At 34.9% G+C, this 7,803-nt stretch overlaps 1 long non-coding RNA gene across 1 annotated transcript in view; it reads left to right on the top strand.

The window, feature by feature from the left end:
• Positions 1 to 585: 585 nt before the first annotated feature.
• Positions 586 to 7,803, top strand: part of LOC118764949 — a 14,348-nt gene continuing 7,130 nt past the window's right edge. The window contains exons 1-2 of the long non-coding RNA XR_005000789.1: positions 586 to 595; positions 4,603 to 4,606. This is a non-coding gene — a long non-coding RNA (uncharacterized LOC118764949). The remainder of the gene's footprint in view (positions 596 to 4,602; positions 4,607 to 7,803) is intronic.

Here is a 7,803-nt window from a genome sequence, read left to right as displayed (position 1 = left end):
AATGTTTCATGTCTGCTCCGACAATCTTCAGGTGGATTTTCGATCTTCTAATCATATATTCCACCTGACTTCAAAATTTGATACTGATTAGAAGATCGAAAATCCACCTGAAGATTGTCGGAGCAGACATGAAACATTTGTAGTGGCGGTTTATTTAATTTTATTAAAATTTTATGTTTTGATTAAGTCTTTCCTTGTTTGGTTTTAAAATAGTGGTTTTGTCTCGAATTATATTATATAATATTTTACTATAAAATTGGATTTAACCCTAAATCTGATTTTTCCCTGTAATTTGGGATTCATTCCCTAATATTTATTATTATTATTATATATATATATATATATATATATATATATATATATATATATATATATATATATATATATATATATATATATATATATAGGTAGATAGATAGATAGATAGATATTTAGATAAGGATATAATATCTTGTTTCTAATCACAGTGAAATTTGTATTTGACATTGTATATAACCGATATCAGTTATGCATGTCTTTTTATGTTTCAGCGTTCTCCGTTAGTAACTACAATCACTTTAAAAAAAATTATCATGGAAGATATATATTGATGTCAGTTGGATAGAATCTATATAATCTAATATCGACCATTGGTTTGTCCGAACTTTGCGTAACATAAGAATAACTGGTCTACATACTGAGCTCTCCTACCATTTAAATACGTGATTTTTTATTCTGAAAAATTAAAGTATGAAGGTAGTAACTGATATTTAGACGTGTCGATTATTATATTATTTCCACAGGCAACTATTCTTGTTTTGTAAATATATTCAAAACTAACAGTAAGCAAATACCAGGAGTGCGCATGCTTCCTTTTTCTGCAACCGCAGGACTGTATCGTTAATTAGTATTTGCCCTTTGTTGAAAGTTCCACCTTCAAATTCTATTCAGGACTGAATTAATCAAAGGAAGCTCTCTCGGGTGAGAGACAAGAATTGCCTTCGTTAATCTGATATAAAATATTTTCAACTAATAACATAAAGACCCCAAGAATGTTCCTTAACGAATTCTTCGTAGAACTCTTCAATCAAAGATAGTTAGCGGTCAAAATGAATAATCAGGAAGGGTATATCTTTCTTGCAAATACGTGGCAGATCGAAACGCTAGAAATAACTGCTAATTTACTCTAAGATCAGACCCTGCAATTTCAGAATGGAAATAGTACAGAATAATTTAGACACTTCTAAGTAAAAAAACTGTTTGTCATAACTGGGTTACCTTTAGGCATAGGTCTGTTTCGTCAACTTTCACCGGAAGTTAAGCGCATACAAACCATCTTCCAGATACATTACATCAGCAAAAATGGGTTTCTTGCCAATTCAAATGCACTTAAGAAATAATATTTCTGCTTCCCTTCTTTTTGAAAAACCAATTCCAAAATGTTTCTGTGTAGAATAACTGTCAGGGTTTTCTGTTAAGTGTCCCTGTTTCTCGAAAGCTTTTTGATTATGTAGATATTTGGTCAACGATATATTGCTACAGATTGAAATATTTACGTTTGTTAAACAGTAGCTACGAATTAACCCATAAACGGATTTTCACTTATTTCGCTAAATAAGAAAACGATAAATATTAAAACCACTACCTCCACCCTCTTTTACAAAACGACAAAGAAAGCTAAATAAATAAATCAAGAGAAAGCGAGAGAAATAGGAAGGAACTGAAAATGATATACTGAAAGATATGTAAGCGTTTGGGGGATATCTTAGTTCGAAAGCCTCTTCACTAAACGCATATATATATTATTTCTGATGTCATTTAAGTTACGACATTCAAAGAGGATAGTATATTTCAACATACAAATAGTAATGGTTTAAACAAGCAGTGTTTGCATAAAATGAATCAATCCATCAGTCTTGATACACACACATACAATCATACACATACAAACACTCATACAGATACATATATATCCACACAGATATTTGCGCTTGTGCATTTGTATATTGTGTACGTCCATATGTAATAACGGTGGAGGCGCAATGGCCCAGTGGTTAGGGCAGAGAACTCGCGGTCATAGGATCGCGGTTTCGATTCCCAGACCGGGCGTTGTGAGTGTTTATTCAGCGAAAACACTTAATGCTCCACGAGGCTCCGACAGGGGATGGTGGTGATCCCTGCTGCATTCTTTCACCACAACTTTCTTCATCTTACTTCCTGTTTCTGTTGTACCTGTATTTCAAAGGGCCGACCTTGTCACTCTCTGTGTCACGCTGAATATCCCCGAGAACTACGTTAAGGGTACACGTGTCTGTGGAATGCTGAGCCACTTACATGTTAATTTCACGAGCAGGCTGTTCCGTTGATTCGGATCAACCGGAATCCTCGTCGTCGTAACCGACGGAGTGCTTCCAAATGTAATAAAAGAGATAGTAATACAAATGTTGCTAGGCCCATCAAGGTATTCATATGTATTCATTTATATATGTTCATATAGATGTCTGTATGTATGTATGTACGTTTGTATTTTTATATGTATACATATGTATACATATATGTGTGTGTGCGTATGTATATATAGATAAATATGCATATATATATGCACATACAACACATATATATTCGTTTCTACTCTAGGCACAAGGCCCGAAATTTTTGGGGAAGGGGCCAGTCGATTAGATCGACCCTCAGTACGTACCTGGTACTTAATTTATCGACCCTTAAAGGATGAAAGGCAAAGTCGACCTCGGCGGAACTTGAACTCAGAACGTAGCGGTAGACGCAATACCTATTTCTTTACTACCCACAAGGGGCTAAACACAAAGAGGACAAACAAGGACAAACAGACGGATTAAGTCGATTATATCGACCCCAGTGTGTAACTGGTACTTATTTAATCGACCCTGAAAGGATGAAAGGCAAAGTCGACCTCGGCTGAATTTGAACTCAGAACGTAGCGGTAGACGCAATACCACTAAGCACTTCGCCTGGCGTGCTAACGATTCTGCCAGCTCGCCGCCTTCACACACATATATATTTGTGTATGATTGTGTGTGTGAGTGCGCGCACGCGTGTATGTGCGTGTGTGTGTAATATTTTCTATCTACAGTTCTATGTAACAACATTCATGAACTGCAGTCTGCTTTGAAATACAGAGGGTAGGTATTTATCTCCATCTTCAGTCATTTTAAATTTTCCCTGACGGTGTATTTTACTATCAAACGTTGTATCTACATCAATCTGTTAAAAATATTTAAATGCCATATATACTTTCCTGTGCCCATCTTTCTCTCACTATAAACATATATGTACATACGTAGATACACGCATACATGCATACATACATAAACATACAAATATATATGTGTGTGTATATATATATGAATAAATATAGAAATATATATGTATATATATATATATATATATATATATATATATATATATATATATATATACTTATACATATACGTATATATATATATTATATATATATATATATATATATATAATATATATATATATATACATGCATACCTGCATTATACACAGACACTGACACGTCCGTCCGTATAGCAATGAATCTATGCGTATTTACAATCTATGCATATATTCATCAATAAAGTTGCATATTATAGTATGTACCTACGAACCTATATATTTAACAAATTTACATACTCCCTTTCTAAATATCTGATCAATAAATCGATAAGTCAATATATCAAAGCGTATATATATATATATATGTGTGTGTGTGTGTGTGTGGCTATCAAAATATATGACAGTGTATACGTATGTACATTAGCACGAATATATATAAGCATATGTGTTTCGACATATGTATGCCTTTGTGCGTGTGTATGCTTGTTTGTATGTGTGTGTGTGTGTGGTGTGTGTGTGTGTGTGTGTGTGTATAAGTGTGTATAATGTTTTATACGGTGGTAGGTTTCAAACGAAGTAGACTTTTTCAGAGTTAGCACTGAATGGCGGATTAAAATATGTGTACGAAGTTTTAATTCTTTCTTCCCCTATATTACGATCAATTCGATCGCCATTATATTAACAGATGGCATTGGACAAGATTATAATCTGAGAGATTGAAACAGCCACACTGTTTAACTATGTGGTGGCGTGTTGTATTCCTACAACACTCCACCACGCGCGCGCATGTGTGCGTGAATGTGCCTCAGTGTGTGTTTGTGCGCGCGTGAAGAGGGGTGCTATAGACTCAGCAAGACTAAAATTCAGACCAGTTAAAATGACGGATGACCCTAGTGTAGGGACAACGACTGTGTAGCCAGATCCCGGCTGCTCAGAAATATTGGGTTGGGTGTCCGGCGTGCTAGTAGACCAGTTAGAGTGAGGCACCCCGCAATTTTTAACGCATGTCTCGAGGAGATGGTCATTTCACAATAAAACCAGATATTCCTAGAATTGTATTGAACATCTTGTAAATATTTAGCTTGAGTCCGAGATCATGAGTCTTCCACATTCATGATTCTGCGACGCATATTCCGTCCTTACATTTGTCTGGATCATGTTAATTAGAGAGCTATTGTGAAAGTCATAGTGTAGCTAGTATTTTAGACTGTGCGATCGCCACCGTTGTGACTTTCCTATGCTCAGTTAAGTAGGATGGCGCAGTGGTGAGCATGGAAGTCATGAGCGCGAAACCGGTGCAGTATCCTCACGCCCCAGTATTGCTAATATGTTGCATGGGTAATGGTCAGAGATGGTCTTCCTTGGTCAGCCAGAGGGCAATCAACTGCAATTAGACTGCTAGTCAATGGCCGCGAATTTCGTGCATTGATATTTGGTGACAACGCAAGAAACTTTTGGTCCTTAAAAAACTGTGAATTCTGCTAAGCTTCGAAGTCCCAATTGGTGGATCTGTGGCGGTTACTTGAACAATGTAATTGAAATGTAGCCTTATTACTCCAAATAAACATTGTTGATAACTGTGCATCTTAAAATTAAAGGCGTTATAAAGTGTTAAAATGTATGAAAGACTAAGGAGCTTGTTTTCCACACATATGGCTGTCGGTTCCTTTCCACTATATAGTACATTGCCTAATTGTTTTCTTCTATTGGTCCTGGTCGACCCAAAATTTGTAAGGGTTTTGGTAATCGGAAACTGACCGAAACTAACTCGTCGGACATAATCATATATACGAGCATATTTGTATTGTGTCTGTACGTTTATATATATATATATACATATACAGGCGAATAATGAGAATGAGTGTTCCGCACCGAATTGGGGGATAAAATTTCATCATTTGTGTAAGGCTACCATTGGTTTAAATGTTGAGAAAAATATCTTAATTTTTCAAGCCGATCACATTTGGGATGAAAGCACGAAAATTCAGGGGAATTCACAATAAAGTCTCGGAAATAAAACAAGTAATCGAGATCTTGTGAGTGATTATCTCCGTTGGGTTTGATATTTTGGGGAAAAACTCGTTGGATGGTGAATTTGCTTTCATTATATAATATAATATATACTGGGCGTGTGTAATATTGTCATGTCTGTGTGCTGAGGGAGATCATCGTGGCGGTGTGTGTGTGTGGGGGGGGCATGTACCTTCTATGTGTGGTGTTCATATGTCGTAAATATCGAATGTTTCCATTCAGAGAAAGAAACTCTCCTGATGGAATCAGCGGTGGCAGGGTTCCTCTTGAAATGTGGAAGTGAAAACATTAATTGTGTATGCAGGAAGAGAAGGTTTTATCTCCAATGTTTAAACTATTATCTTTTGACAGGATGATATATATAACTTTTCAGTGATACAAAGCTAACCTTTCTTACCCTTTCCCTGTATTCTGGCTTTAGTAACAATGCTCCGTGTTATCTGGAGTTTGCTAACTCTACTTCCTTTCAATATCCATATGATATTAGATAGGGATGTCACATGTCTTTTATTATTGTTCCTGAATGTCGCATGTCATTTATTCTTGTCCCTGAATGATGTACGTATCTTTCCTTGAATGAGTTCGACATTTTGATGTATGCTTTGTTACTCCGTTGGAATCTATAATTTTGGTCTTGTATAGAAGTTCTTTTTCAAGACGGCTATTATTTAGAGGGTTTCAGTTTGAAGATCTACAGTTACAATGTTTATCAGGGGCCTTCCTTGTGGGTTTATTTTGTTTGCGGTTGAGTAGTATCGACCTTACATTGGGAAGGCAAATATTGTTAACTTTAACAACATTTCTTTGGAACATCTTATGGTTTTTGTGTGAATGTGGTAAGTGATTATTAATTTTAAGAATGTTGTAGCTATGTTACTGGCTGCAATCATGTTTTAAGGAGAGTTGAAGTATAAGATTTCCCCTGCCTGTGTCTTCTGGGTCTATCTACGTTTAGTTCAATTTCATTTCTCCTATTCTTGAAGTTTGACATTTCTAATACAGAATTATAGCATATCGCAACTTTTTCCAAAGTGTCTTTATCGGCGGAAATATTGGAGACGCGCATGATAGTATTATTAAGTAATTGTTTAATGATTGCTGGTGTAGTACGAAGCTTCCTCATCTGGTCTGTGTCAGGGTCTGAATTTTTCTGTGCTAAGGTACATGATAATATCTAGAAGATTAATTTCTTTAAGGTCGATACTAATTGTGGTTTTTAGATCTAATTGGCTAAATATTTCGCATAATATTTTACTCATTCCATGTGTATCGTGTCATTTTTTTTTTATTGTATACCGCTCTCATGTCATCGTCTCTATAAGCCAATGACGGCTTTTATTTCTTTTCTGAGGATACCTAAGATATAGAAGAATGCCACATCAAATAACTCATTCCCATTCTTTTTTAACCAATGGGAATAGTCTTGAAATGGTTTTGGCTTCCTTGCGTTCCTCATTACATTTATATCAGTATTTGTTATGGTAACTAGATCCAAGTGCCTTTTGCAGCAAGTTTTTGAAGATCGAAGAGTAATACTCCACGATGGCAAAGGGGAAAAATTTGCTTGTGTCTTTATCTTATATTTTTTAAACCATTCAATAGTGAAACTACTATTTAGTAAGTTTTGAGTATGCTCCGATGTGTCATATGATATTATTTATTAAGGATTTACTAATAATTTCTAATTCACATTTTGCAGGATTTCTTAAACTACAGCTAGGGTTCTGTGTGGAGGATTTCGTGGGTTAAGATTGTCTACTCTTTTATTTTAAACCTTGTAGCTAATTTTTTTGCTTCTACATTAATTAAATTACAAGTGGTGAGGTTTTTTTTACTTGTGTGCATTAGCTAGGCTGGTTATTAATTTTTTGCGTGTGGTTATTTACTTCATGAATGTGTCTTGTTTTCTCTGGTTTAATGAACATGTGTATATATGCATATCTGTACACATACATACATACATACATACATACATACATACATACATATATATATATATATATATATATATATATATATATATATATATATATAATTGCACACACACACACAGAGGCAAATATCTCTGCTGAAAACTTATAAGTCGATACATGGTATAGTTTTTCGAAAGTTCGTAAAATTGTTTAGCACACCATTTCAACATATGTGTGATATTTGAATAGAATGATTGTAAAGGGAAATATTTTGGAACGGGGACGTGAAACTCTGAGTAACACGTTTTGCTGTATTTCTGTTGCTTTTAAAAGTATATTACTCTACCCCTGTATTACTCTACCTCTGGTAGTTGAGTACTCTTTTTTCCACATTGTTTCACATTTATGCGCTTACTCCGCTGTATATATATATATTAATTCTAGGTAGATGTTTTATCGTTTCTTAAACTTTTTCTATATGGTATGATTTAAGTATATAATT

Source organism: Octopus sinensis, linkage group LG10 (assembly GCF_006345805.1).
Source record: "Octopus sinensis linkage group LG10, ASM634580v1, whole genome shotgun sequence".
NCBI classification, from domain to species: domain Eukaryota; kingdom Metazoa; phylum Mollusca; class Cephalopoda; order Octopoda; family Octopodidae; genus Octopus; species Octopus sinensis.
This window is presented reverse-complemented; position numbering and strand designations above follow the sequence as displayed.